The 13,999-nt window shown below is 38.7% G+C and overlaps 1 protein-coding gene across 8 annotated transcripts in view; it reads right to left on the bottom strand.

Annotated features, from left to right (window-relative positions):
- Positions 1-13,999, bottom strand: part of UTRN (utrophin) — a 556,454-nt gene that overhangs the window by 167,376 nt on the left and 375,079 nt on the right. The window lies entirely within an intron of this gene.

The following is a 13,999-nucleotide window of genomic DNA, read 5'->3' as shown; positions in this document are numbered from 1 at the left end:
CCCCACGTCCAAGGTAAGAGAAATCCAAGTAAGACAGTAGGTGTTGCAAGAGGGCATCAGAGGGCAGACACACTGAAACCATACTCACAGAAAACTAGTCAATCTAATCACACTGGGACCACAGTCTTGTCTAACTCAATGAAACCAAGCCATGCCATATGGGGCCACCCAAGACAGGCGGGTCATGGTGGAGAGGCCTGACAGAATGTGGTCCACTGGAGAAGGGAATGGCAAACCACTTCAGTATTTTTGCCTTGAGAACCCCATGAACAGCATGAAAAGGCAAAATGATAGGATACTGAAAGAGGAGCTCCCCAGGTCAGTAGGTGCCAGTATGCTACTGGAGATTAGTGGAGAAATAACTCCAGAAAGAATGAAGGGATGGAGCCAAAGCAAAAACAATACCTAGTTGTGGATGTGACTGGTGATAGAAGCAAGATCCGATGCTGTAAAGAGCAACACTGCATAGGAACCTGGAATGTCAGGTCCATGAATCAAGGCGAATTGGAAGTGGTCAAACAAGAGATGGCAAGAGTAAACATCGACGTTCTAGGAGTCAGCGAACTAAAATGGACTGCAATGGGTGAATTTAACACAGATGACCATTATATCTACTACTGCAGACAGGAATCCCTGAGAAGAAATGGAGTAGCCATCATGGTCAACAAAAGAGTCCGAAATGCAGTACTTGGATGCAATCACAAAAACAATAGAATGATCTCTGTTTGTTTCCAAGGCAAACCATTCAGTATCACAGTAATCCAAGTCTATGCCCCAACCAGTAATGCTGAAGAAGCTGAAGCGGAATGGTTCTATGAAGACCTACAAGACCTTTTAGAATTAACACCCAAAAAAGATGTCCTTTTCATTATAGGGGACTGGAATGCAAAAGCAGGAAGTCAAGAAACACCTGGAATAACAGGCAAATTTGGCCTTGGAATGTGGAATGAAGAGTTTTGCCAAGAAAATGCACTGGTCACAGCAAACACCCTCTTCCAACAACACAAGAGAAGACTCCACACATGGACATCACCAGACGGTCAACACCAAAATCAGATTGATTATATTCTTTGCAGCCAAAGATGGAGAAGCTCTATACAGTCGACAAAAACAAGACCAGGAGCTGACTGTGGCTCAGATCCTGAACTCCTTATTGCCAAATTCAGACTTAAATGGAAGGAAGTAGGGGAAACTACTAGACCATTCAGGTATGACCTAAATAAAATCCCTTATGATTATACAGTGGAAGTGAGAAATAGATTTAAGGGCCTAGATCTGATAGACAGAGTGCCTGATGAACTGTAGAATGAGGTTCATGACCTTGTACAGGAGACAGGGATCAAGACTATCTGCATGGAAAAGAAATGCAAAAAAGAATAATGGCTGTCTAGGGAGGCCTTACTAATAGCTGTGAAAAGCAGAGAAGTGAAAAGCAAAGGAGAAAAGGAAAGGTATAAGCATCTGAATGCAGAGTTCCAAAGAATAGAAAGAAGAGATAAGAAAGCCTTCCTCAGTGATCAATGCAAAGAAATAGAGGAAAACAACAGAATGGGAAAGACTAGAGATCTCTTCAAGAATATTAGAGACAAGGGAACATTTCACACAAAGATGGGCTCCATAAAGGACAGAAAAGGTAGGGATCTAACAGAAGCAGAAAATATTAAGAAGAGGTGGCAAGAACACACAGAAGAACTGTACAAAAAAGATCCTCAAGACCAAGATAATCACGATGGTGTGATCACTCACCTAGAGCCAGACATCCTGGAATGTGAAGTCAAGTAGGCCTTAGAAAGCATCACTACGAACAAAGCTAGTGGAGGTGATGGAATTCCAGTTGAGCTATTTCAAATCCTGAAAGATGATGCTGTGAAAGTGCTGCACTCAATATGTCAGCAAATTTGGAAAACTCAGCAGTGGCCACAGGACTGGAAAAGGTCAGTTTTCATTCCAATCCCAAAGAAAGACAATGCCAAAGAATGCTCAAACTACCGCACAATTGCACTCATCTTACACTCTAGTAAAGCAATGCTCAAAATTCTCCAAGCCAGGCTTCAGTAATACTTGAACCGTAACTTCCTGATGTTCAGGCTGGTTTTCGAAAAGGCAGAGGAACCAGAGATCAAATTGCCAACATCCGCTGGATCATGGAAAAAGCAAGAGAGTTCCAGAAAAACATCTATTTCTGCTTTATTGCCTATGCCAAAGTCTTTGACTGTGTAGATCACAATAAACTGTGGAAAATTCTGAAAGAGATGGGAATATCAGACCACCTGACCTGCCTCTTGGGAAACCTATATGCAGGTCAGGAAGCAACAGTTAGAACTGGACATGGAACAACAGATTGGTTCCAAATAGGAAAAGGAGTATGTCAAGGCTGTATATTGTCACCCTGCTTATTTAACTTATATGCAGAGTACATCATGAGAAATGCTGGGCTGGAGGAAGCACAAGCTGGAATCAAGATTGCCGGGAGAAATATCAATAACCTCAGATATGCAGATGACACCACCCTTATGCCAGAAAGTGAACAGGAACTAAAAGGCCTCTTTCAATTCTGGTTTCCTCGGTGTGTATGCCCAGCAGTGGGATTGCTGGGTCATAAGGTAGTTCTATTTGCAATTTTTTAAGGAATCTCCACACTGTTTTCCATAGTGGCTGTACTAGTTTGCATTCCCACCAACGAAAACCAGAATTGAAAGAGACACATGTACCCCAATGTTCATCACAGCACTGTCTATAATAGCCAGGACATGGAAACAACCTAGATGTCCATCAGCAGATGAATGGATAAGAAAGCTGTGGTACATATACACAACGGAGTATTACTCAGCCGTTAAAAAGAATTCATTTGAATCAGTTCTGATGAGATGGATGAAACTGGAGCCGATTATACGGAGTGAAGTAAGCCAGAAAGAAAAACACCAATACAGTATACTAACACATATATATGGAATTTAGAAAGATGGCAATGACGACCCTGTATGCAAGACAGCAAAAAAGACACAGATGTGTATAACGGACTTTTTGACTCAGAGAGAGAGGGAGAGGGAGGGATGATTTGGGAGAATGGCATTCTAACATGCATACTATCATGTAAGAATCGAATCGCCAGTCTATGTCTGACGCAGGATACAACGTGCTTGAGGATGGTGCATGGGGATGACCCAGAGAGATGTTATGGGGAGGGAGGTGGGAGGGGGGTTCATGTTTGGGAACGCATGTAAGAATTAAAGATTTTAAAATTAAATTAAAAAAATTAAAAAATAAAAAGCCTTTTGATGAAAGTGAAAGTGGAGAGTGAAAAAGTTGGCTTAAAGCTCAACATTCAGAAAACGAAGATCATGGCATCTGGTCCCATCACTTCATGGGAAATAGATGGGGAAACAGTGGAAACAGTGTCAGACTTTATTTTGGGGGGCTCCAAAATCACTGCAGATGGTGATTACAGCCATGAAATTAAAAGACGTTTACTCCTTGGAAGGAGGGTTATGACCAACCTAAACAGCGTATTCAAAAGCAGAGACATTACTTTGCCAACAAAGGTCTGTCTAGTCAAGGCTACGGTTTTTCCAGTGGTCATGTATGGATATGAGAGTTGGACTGTGAAGAAAGGTGAGCACCAAAAAATTGTTGCTTTTGAACTGTGGTGTTGGAGAAGACTCTTGAGAGTCCCTTGGACTGCAAGGAGATCCAACCAGTCCATTCTGAAGGAGACAGGCCTGGGATTTCTTTGGAGGGAATGATGCTAAAGCTGAAACTCCAGTACATTGGCCACCTCATGTGAAGATTTGACTCATTGGAAAAGACTCTGATGCTGGGAGGGATTGGGGGCAGGAGGAGAAGGGGACAACAGAGGATGAGATGGCTGGATGGCATCACTGACTCGATGGACGTGAGTCTGAGTGAACTCCAGTAGTTGGTGATGGACAGAGAGGCCTGGCGTGCTGCGATTCATGGGGTTGCAAAGAGTCAGATACGACTGAGAGACTGAACTGAATAATAAAAATTGGTTCAGACTTTGAGAAAGCATTTTGGCAATTTGTATCAAAAGCCTTAAAGCTGTTCAAATTATCTATTCTAAGAAGATTTATGTATAAACACATTAATCACATTGATTGTTTTTTTAAAGTAAAAAGTAAAAGCCATCATAATATATTAATGCTGACATACTATTGCATTTTAAAATAGAGGATTTTAAAATGGAGGATATTGTGATGTCTATTTAATTTTTAAGGTAGGTGTTTAAATTAGCATATGTATTTATAAGTCATTGATTACACATACTCTAGAAAACTGTCAGAAATAAATCAGAATAGTATAATCTCTGTGTAAGAGGATTAAAGGTGATTTTAGTTTTCTTTACATTTCTCTGAGTTTCCAAGTTTCTATAAAAAACAGGATTTCTTTCTGTAATTAAATAAATATAACAAATTTAAGCTTTAAAATACATCCAGTCTTATGAATTTTTTAGTATTCCCCTGTTACAAAGTTGTCAACACAATTTTTTGTATTAATTTGGCAATTACCTTTCCTTCGTGAAATGAATGGGACATGTGGCTAACTCTAGTGTGATCGTCATTACCATGCAACAACCAAGCATGAACTTACAAATGGAAAAGCAGACACCAGAGGGGCCTTGAATTTGTGGGTTAAGTCTCCAAGGCATTAATTAGTAATGAATATTAAGGCAACGTACTGCAAAAATAAAAATTATATTTCTGGTAATGAATGAGAATTAATAAAAGGAGAGCAAACTCTTAAACACCATAGTTTTGTTATATTTCTCATCTTCAATTTCCCTAATAAACCTCATTCTAAAGTTTTTCCAATTCTAAATGAGCATGGTAAAAAATTAACAGAATTTTTTCCAATACTCAGAAAGCTGTTACTAGTTTAGAACTCACTCCTGATAGGCAATTCAGGTCTTCCATTATGAATCAAGGCTTAGAGGACTTCCCTTCTGTACAGGGGTTAGGACTCAGCAATTTCACTAAAGAAAGCCTAGGGTCAATCCCTGCTCAGGGAACTAAGATCTCACAAAGCATGAGGCACAGCCAAAAAAAACAAGAGGGGGAAACATTCCCTCCAACCCCCCAAAAAAGAACCAGAGCTTAGTGGCCAGCATCAAAGTAATTGTTTTTCAAGCATCTACAGACCTCGGACACATGGAAAAGCCTTTTGTGCCTCATTACTCCAATCAGCATGGTAAAAAGATAACAATTACCTAAGGTTAAGGGATAGAACTGTTGTATTAAAACTTCTGAGAAGATCTGAGATATCTAGCATGACATTAATGGAGTCATATTTGAGAGGCGGAAGAGGTGAACACAAAGTCTGATGGATAGCTTCTGCAAAATTCATGCTCCAAATTTGCAAACCTATTGGTCTTTGGATTATCTAATGACAAAGCCAAACCAGGTCTCCCTGCAAAGTGTAATCTGAGTACACCCAGAATTAGCAGTAACCACTAAACAAAAACTCTAGGACTATGGACTCTTCTCCACTTTACTAGCACCTCCATCCCAGACAGTACAGAGCAGACACTAACGGGGAAGCAGTGGGACACAGCCAGATACTGATTCAAGGTTCAGGTTGAGCAACATTATGCATGCAAATGGCAATCTGGATATAATCTTAACTTGGGATGTTTCAAACAGAAATTCTCAGTACAAAAGAGAAAGAAAAGTAAAGTTTTGCTGGAAGAATCTTTCATGACATCTCCTGAACAACACAGTCCTATCATTTAGAAGAGAACTGTTCTGTTTTTGTGTCCTTAAGTGCATTTGAAGACATCCAAGGAGATACATTGAAAGCCAAGTTTTAAAACTTAGGCTGTAAATATGTATGATAGCCATTTTTCTCAAGAAGCTCAGTGACAGAGTAAATAAGCTCTGCGTTGCCAAGGAGAAACTGGCCTCAAATTTCCTGTGCAGGTTCCTAAATATCATTATCAGTGGACCACACCAAAAATCACAAGGCAATTTCAAAACACAGCTTCCTGAAGCAGCCTATTTGCTTCTTTTCATATTGAAGAGACATAGAAAGGCACTGACATAAGATTCATAAACAACTGTGTAAGTTTCACAGGAGCATTCCACAACATGAGGAAATTTGGATACCAACAGCATGAAGCAAATTTGGCTCTTCACATCAGATCAAGTGATGGGTTTTCCAATCTGGCCACAATTACAAATGGAGTAAAAGAGAACTACGTCACTGGCCCAGTCAATGATTATAAGTATTTCTATAAAGTTGTGATTAACTGCACCAGCAGTGATCATACACTCATGTTGGAATATAAGTTTCAATATGCAGAAAACCCTTCCACACGTGTGCCTCATCAAAAGTGAAGAAGAAAATCAACAACCAGAAAATGATCAAAGAAGAAGAAACCAACATACATTATTTTTTTAATTTAATAGTTGGTGGTATATTTATTTGGTCAAATGCATTAAGACAATCATCTTAATATTCCTTCTGTATCCTACAGTTTCTGTCACACACAAAAACAGATGTAGATAGATAGATATAGATATAAATAGACTGTTGTAAAATGCATAAATTAATGTTTGTATAAGTTCATCTGATTGACTAGCATATTAATGACTGTAATGCCAAGAAAAATTAGATAAATAATTAGAAGGAAATGTAGCAATCATTTTGCTTAATCTCATTTCAAAAATGTAACATGGAGAATCTAAAATTACTTACAAGCTTGCATTGCAAAGCCTTGCCTCAACTTCTCACTGGAAATTTAGAATTACATGTGGCTAATGAATCATGCTCCTCCATAGATCCCTGTGTAATGATGCACAGGTTCTTAAAATCAAGATGCCAGCATGGGAGGCTGTCAGATCACAACCTTGATGTAACATCAAATGCTAAAATAAGTTAAAGTTCTATGAAAGAGGTTGAGTCTCACTGCATAGCCGGCCGGCTTGCCCTACTAATGCTCACCTCTGTCACCTGAAAGCCTCTGACCATTAAACAGACATTAAAGGATGAAATGCTTATTGATAATTAGTTATGTGAATGTAATCCCTCTAGAAGCACAAAGCAATGCTCCTCCAAGCATTTAACATAAGCCAGTCATGTGCACAGAGGGACCTTAGCAACATATTCAAGCAGTTAAACTAAGATTTTGAAAACAGAATACTTCAGAAATTCAACACCCCTTCAAATAACGTAAGCATCATGCAGAAGGTTACAGAAAGCAAAGGGTTAGAATAAAGAGATTACATATTACTGTGTAAGTAAATGGCACAGTACTAAGTAATGGCACTTTACGACTAAGCACAGTAGTAGAGAATCCTCCTGCCAATGCAAGAAATGCAGGTTCGATCTCTGGGTTGGGACAATCCCCTGGAGAAGGGAATGGCAATCCACTCCAGTATTCTTGCCTGCAAAATTCCATGGGCAGAGGAGCCTGGTGGGCTACAATCCATGGGATCACAAAGAGTTAGATACAACTAAGTGACTGAACACACACACACACACACACACACACACACACACTCTAAGTAAAATACCATCAAAAGCCTAAGATGCACACTTACAGAAAAACTTTGCAGAAAACAGTTACAAGAGTTCACAGAGGTTCACTGGATGAGCAATTACTCTTTTTGTACATAAGACCCATTACCCAGGTCAAAATAAACTACGCAAATAAAGAAAAGCATTTATTTATTTTCTTACTCAATAGTTAATATTTTAATACCAGCTTTACCATAACTGAACATTTCTCTAATGATATAACCCCTAGAGATATTATATGCAAACACTTTATACTGTAAATCACATACATTTTATTTCTTTGCAAGGATCAAATAGTGGCTATAATTATGTAAGAAAAAATGTTTCCTTAGACTACAGTAAACAGAACTGTTTTAGCTCTCTGATAAGAAAAAGAAATTCATAACAGTACTACTAGGAAGTCTTCAAAAACTTCAAAAAAAAAGTTGGTGTTAGGATAGATTCATCCCCTTTGTTGACATAATCTTGGTTTATTCTTGCATGGCATATTTACCTAACCCTACATGGCCATTGCAATGTTTTCTCTGAAGGAGTTCTGACCCCTTTCCTGAAGGCAAAGGAGTGAGGTTAGCAAAAACTTCCCAACTATATCCCAAGGCTCAGGCTAAATCAACAAAGTTAAGCATTAGGGAAAAAGAAATCTACTGTTCTTTCAAAAGTAAGACCAGAAATCAGAGACCATTTAGGACAGATTGTTGAGAGCCCAGTAGGATCACTACCAAAATTTCAGGTTTTGAAAATGAGGGATCATGAGTATCTTTAAAATTAGGCAGGTGCTACCTAAAAAATACACAACCAAACAATATCGTCAAAGGTTATTATGTGCTATGTAAATATGCTTTGAGACAGTTTGTGAGACTTCTGGAATGGTGAGCAATTGCAGTTAGTCAATTAATTATTACAGTTAATTTGTTGATGTCAACAAAGCATTCAATTAATTATTTATAAATTATATTTTCTTTCAATAGCTAATCCCATAAATTTCAACCACTCTACTGATAATTATGGAAGCACATTTTGACACACACACAAAAGTGGTATCCCCTGGTATATAGGAGCATTTAAAAAGTAAGAAATCAATGCCAGTAATGTTCTTTTCCCATTATCTGTGATTATAAATACATGTTAGACAACTGAGCAGGAAAAAAGTTAAATTACCAACTGGAACAAAGTTAAATTAACTGCACTTGCAAGACAATTTGAAGAAGCCAACTTGAAATGACAGAGAATCAATAAACAAACTGCATTTTAAATTTCAACAGAGCAAACACCACTATCAAGGAAGATATCTTTCACAACAAAAAAAAGGTGTTCAAAATCCTTGACTCTATACCAACTGTTACTAAAACATACTAACATCCTAGTGAGTTAAAACATAGTGGCTTTCCTTCCGAGGCGCACTTTATATAAGCAGGCTTGATCTGCACAGAACATGAGTTTAAGAACAGTTATTAACCAATGTTTTCATGTAATCTAACTATTGTCCTACCATAATTTCCAAAATAGGATTGTATAAATAAAATCGAACAAGTTTGAAAACTCAAAGGTTTCTGTATTTTCAATATTTTAAACTATAGTCCTGGGCACCCAACTTTTCAACTCCTAATCTGTGAAAAGCAGTTCTATTGCCCAGAAAAGTCTCCATTTCTTCCCCAACACAACCCCCACCATACAGATATCAGCACACAACCTCAGTTCCTTCCTTAATTTTAAAGCCATCTTAAGTCCCAGCTTAAATGTCATTTCTCTGGAGGAAACTTCACTGCACTCAGATTAGATTCTGGCTACCTCTTACACTTACTTACAGCTTCCTCCTTTTGCTCAATTACAGACTTACATAATGTACACTTTTATTTCAGGTCTATTTTCTTCTACTAGGCTACAAGCTCAAAGAAGCGAGGTCTTCCCTGCTATCCACCCCATCTTTGAACTCAGCCCAGTATCTGGTATATAGTGTGCACTTCTCAAATATTTACTAAATATATATTAAAGAAAGAGTAGATCTTGAAATTGGATACTGTGTCTTTCTAGGATAATTTTTTTGTAATTAGACACTACAAATTGAGCAGCAAAGTATAGCTTGAAATTATATTTTTAAATATTGGTCATCCTAATGGATATCAAAATCCTAAAGGAAATTTAGCATTGAGTGGTTTCTCTCTGTCTTGTCACTTTAAGAAACATCTTTCCCAAAGAATTCACCAAGAGGGTGGACTTACAGAAACACATACACACACACATACACACCCTTAAAGAACTACTATTATCATTCATCATCAAGTAGCAGAAATACATAAATAAAAGGCAACAGTCACTCAAAACGTCACCAAGCTAAAACTGTCCATTATTCTATCCTCTGTGACTACTATATAAATAAATGGGACACACAGTACATAGTGTAGGTGGCTCAAGTATGACAATATTAACAGCCACTAAGTCCGTCACATACTTTCTATATGAAGTAATTTCAAGGAAAAAATTTATTCATTAAAATCAAAGCAGCAATAAAACAGCTCACAGGCTGGGCTTCAGAAATGTGCTTTAGTGGATCAGCTTACTGTGTCAAGTCAACTGTGAGTGTGAACTCTTCGTTTACACCCTGATACAAATGCTCTCCCCTCATCACCTGGTTGAGTGATTAGGACCTGCTTGCGGACTGGTACTTCTGGCCATAAGGTCATCCTCCCCTGATGAGAAGTTTCTGTTTCGATCTCCTCTTTAAGACTACTCTGGAGAACACATGGTTCCCTTCAGTTGGGGTTTCCTGATCCCTGGTGAGGTGTCACCATGAGAAAACACTATAGAACCCTTGCTGCCACCTGGGTCCCCAGGAACCCTGAGTACCAGGTACAATCTGCCCATCCTGCTTATGGTGGAAAACCACAATTCTGGCATCACACATTTTGGGACTAGCTAACCAAATTACAGACCCTAACCATGTGCCAAACATCTATGTGTGAACAGATACACAATGTAAGTCACAAACCACTAGATTTCTCTAAACTTCAAAAACATAAACTAGATACCCTCTTTCAATTTACAAACTGCTGTCCTGAAGTGATGTTGAAGATCGGCTATCACCTGGAAATTTCAGTTATCTGACCAATCTGCAACTATTCAGAAAACCCATGACTATGGCAAACTTGGACTCTAGCTTTCTTAAAGCCTGAAATGGCTTCAGGACACCAGCAAAATACCTTTTTGCTCCAAGAACCCGAGCATAAGCCTGAACTATTACAGCTAATAGTTGAAGCACAGGCTGCATGAAGCACAAGCTGGAATCCAGATTGCAGGGAAAATACCAATAAACTCAGATATGCAGATGACACCACCCTTATGGTAGAAAACAAAGAGGAACTAAAGAGTCTCTTATTGAAAGTGAAAGAGAAAAGTGAAAAAGTTGGCTTAAAATTCAGCATTCAAAAAACTAAGATCATGGCATCCAGTCCCATCACTTCATGGCAAATAGATGGGAAAACAACAGAAAACAGTGACAGACTATTTTTGGGGGCTCCAAAATCTCTGCAGATGGTGACTGCAGCCATGAAATTAAAAGATGCTTGCTCTTTTGAAGAAAAGCTATGACCAACCTAGACAGCATATTAAAAAGCAGAGACATTACTTTGCCAACAAAGGTCCTTCCAGTCAAAGTTATGGTTTTTCCAGTAGTCATATATGGATGTGAGAGTTGGACCATAAAGAAAGCTGAACGCTGAAGAATTGATGCTTTTTAACTGTGGAGTTGGAGCAGACTCTTGAGAGTCCCTTGAACTGCAAGGAGATCAAACCAGTCAATCCTCAAGGAAATCAGTCCTGAATAGTCATTGGAAGGATTGATGCTAAAGCTGAAGCTCCAACACCTTGGCCAGTTGATGCGAAGAACTGATTCATTGGAAAAGACCCTAATCCTGGGAAAGATTGAAGGCAGGAGGAGAGGGGGAGGACAAAGGATAAGATGGTCGGATGGTCCAACACCAACTCGATGGATATGAGTTTGTATGCAAGCTCTGGGAGTTGGCGATGGACAGGGAAGCCTGGAATGCTGCAGTCCATGGGGTCACAAAAAGTCAGACACGACTGAGTGACTGAACTGAACTGATCACAGTTACTGATGAGAAGAGAAAAGTGTTAAATCACCAAGGTTAGTATTCCCTCTAGAAGCAGATCACTCAGACTAAGGAAAAGATAAGACTGAGGAAACTAAGAATAAAGGGACTGTGGGAAGACTGTTATTCAGTTTCCAAAGGTATCATGCGCCTTTTGCTTTAAAGCAGTAAGCCTTAGCCTTTCCCTAGAAATGACATTTTTGCTTCCAGAGCTGGGGGGAATGTAGCTGTATTTGAGAGCTGTGACGTAGTGGTACCTTTCCATAATATAGTTTTCCTGGCAAGGGATCAATGTAGCGTAGGCTAAATATATGAGATAGCTTTTGTGAAAATACACAAAGGATTTTTTTTAAAAGAGACTTAAGCTGGAGAAAAATACACTCACGTATGACAACTTCCTAAAAATGAAATATGGCAAAGAGATTAACTTTCACATAAATTTTTATAAAGGCATCTAAAACAAAAATAAATATATATGGAGAACTTCAGATGATGAATGGCAACAAAATTGTTTATTTGATTTTGCTCTCTCAAAAAAAAAAAAATCCTAAATCAAGCCTTTGACAGGACTAAGTCAGTAAGCTGCTTTTACTGTCAATTTAACTACTAAAATAGAAACATGCAGGTACTAAAGTTTGGGAATTAAAGAAGGAAACAAGGCAATATGACCAGAACTTATAACTTCGTCAATCAAATGGCCAAAAGGCTAAGGCAGGTTACTAACCTCCGGGATCTGACCTAGGCTTTGGAGACTAATAACAGCAATTACAATACAAAAGTCCAGCTATTGCCCACAATTACTGCTTCTCAGGGGGTCTAAGTAATGAATTATTTATGAAACATATGCCCTATACCTTTTTAAGAAGAAACAAAAATCTATGCAAACCAAGCTAACAGACCTCTTTATGGTCATAAAGTTTGTCACCTGCTGTTACCAGCTGCCATAAAGAAAGTTTCTCTAATCTCCTCCACCCCTTCTAAATGGTGGGTGAGTTAACCAGGAACCATCCTTTATCCTCAGGAATGTAGGTGCTTAATAACGTATTAAAGGGAGAGGTCAAAGTGAGTCCTGAGTTAACAACCCTTGCTAGGACAGTTGGGGTGCAAGGAGAGAAGCCAGGAGGAGGGATCATTTGACCAGGAGAAGTTTAATTCTTCCATTCTCTTTTCACTGCACTGCTTCTACCATCAGGAGGCGAGCAATGCCTGCAACTGTTTTGGAAAAGCTTTCAAACTTTTCATAAAATGACGCAGTTTTATGCTTTTTTCCTCCAGCAATTGTGGGTTTGTAAGAAAAAGCTCATTATTCTTTCAATGACTCAATATAGTCTTGCTTATGTTTGTACATTCAATGAACCATAGGGTATTTGTGGTGAAAGCCCCTGAGTACATCTTTAACAACTGATAAGTAATTGATTTATGCACAGCGGATCCTCTGCCCCTTTTCTTTCCTTTAAACATGGGAAATTGAAAGAAGATAGGTGTTTGGTATCCAAAAGCTGAGGAAGGCAGGAGCCCATGAGCAGCACGCTGGGGGTTTCTGTTTTGTTTAACTATAAATGTAAGGTAGCATTTGGCAGGCTAGACTCAATCTTAGAGTGTGCCAAGAACTTTCCTATGAAAAAAAAGAACTAAATGTAAAAATAAAGATGCAAGCATGAAAGCTCCACGGTGCACACAAGCACTCCACATTTAAGACAGACCCAGCCGGAAAGAAAAAGGAAAAGTCTAGGATCAAATGGGCCATCATCCCTGGGAGGCATCCTCCCCCGACTCTCAGAACTAAAACTTCAGAAATGAGGCTAGAAAAGTCAGTGCTTGGCCACTGCAGGGAGAGAAACCTGAGGGGTATGGAAAATAGAACCCATGCCTGATGAAGTCAGACTCTGGCATGAAAACAGAGTGTTGTTACTGGTTTTTTTTTTTTTTTTTTTCTTTCCAAAATAACTTTCAATTAAATTACCAGCCGACCTGACTACAAAGGATCTCTTCTGATGTGAAATTCTAAAACTGACAGGCATCATGACAAGCCCTCCAGACCAAAGGAAAGATTGCTAACTCAATCTTTAGTTGCAAAAAAAAAAAAAAAAAAAAAAATTTAAGAGGCTATCAAATTAAATGCCTTAGAAATTATATTAAATAATCAGAATTGATAGAATATCTGCCATCCAAATGCATAATAGAAAAAAGAAGACAAGGAAAGGAAGAAGAGAAAAAAAAAGTACATTCGTGAAGTCTGCTTTCTGCATACCTTTTCAAATTTTGTCAGCAATTCCCGTAAGCTGAAGTTCAGACCAATCATTGTCCAGTAGCCCTTGAAGCCTACATCTTTCCAGCAAACTTCCTTCAGACAACAGCAT

Source organism: Capra hircus, chromosome 9 (assembly GCF_001704415.2).
Source record: "Capra hircus breed San Clemente chromosome 9, ASM170441v1, whole genome shotgun sequence".
Lineage (NCBI taxonomy): Eukaryota > Metazoa > Chordata > Mammalia > Artiodactyla > Bovidae > Capra > Capra hircus.
This window is presented reverse-complemented; position numbering and strand designations above follow the sequence as displayed.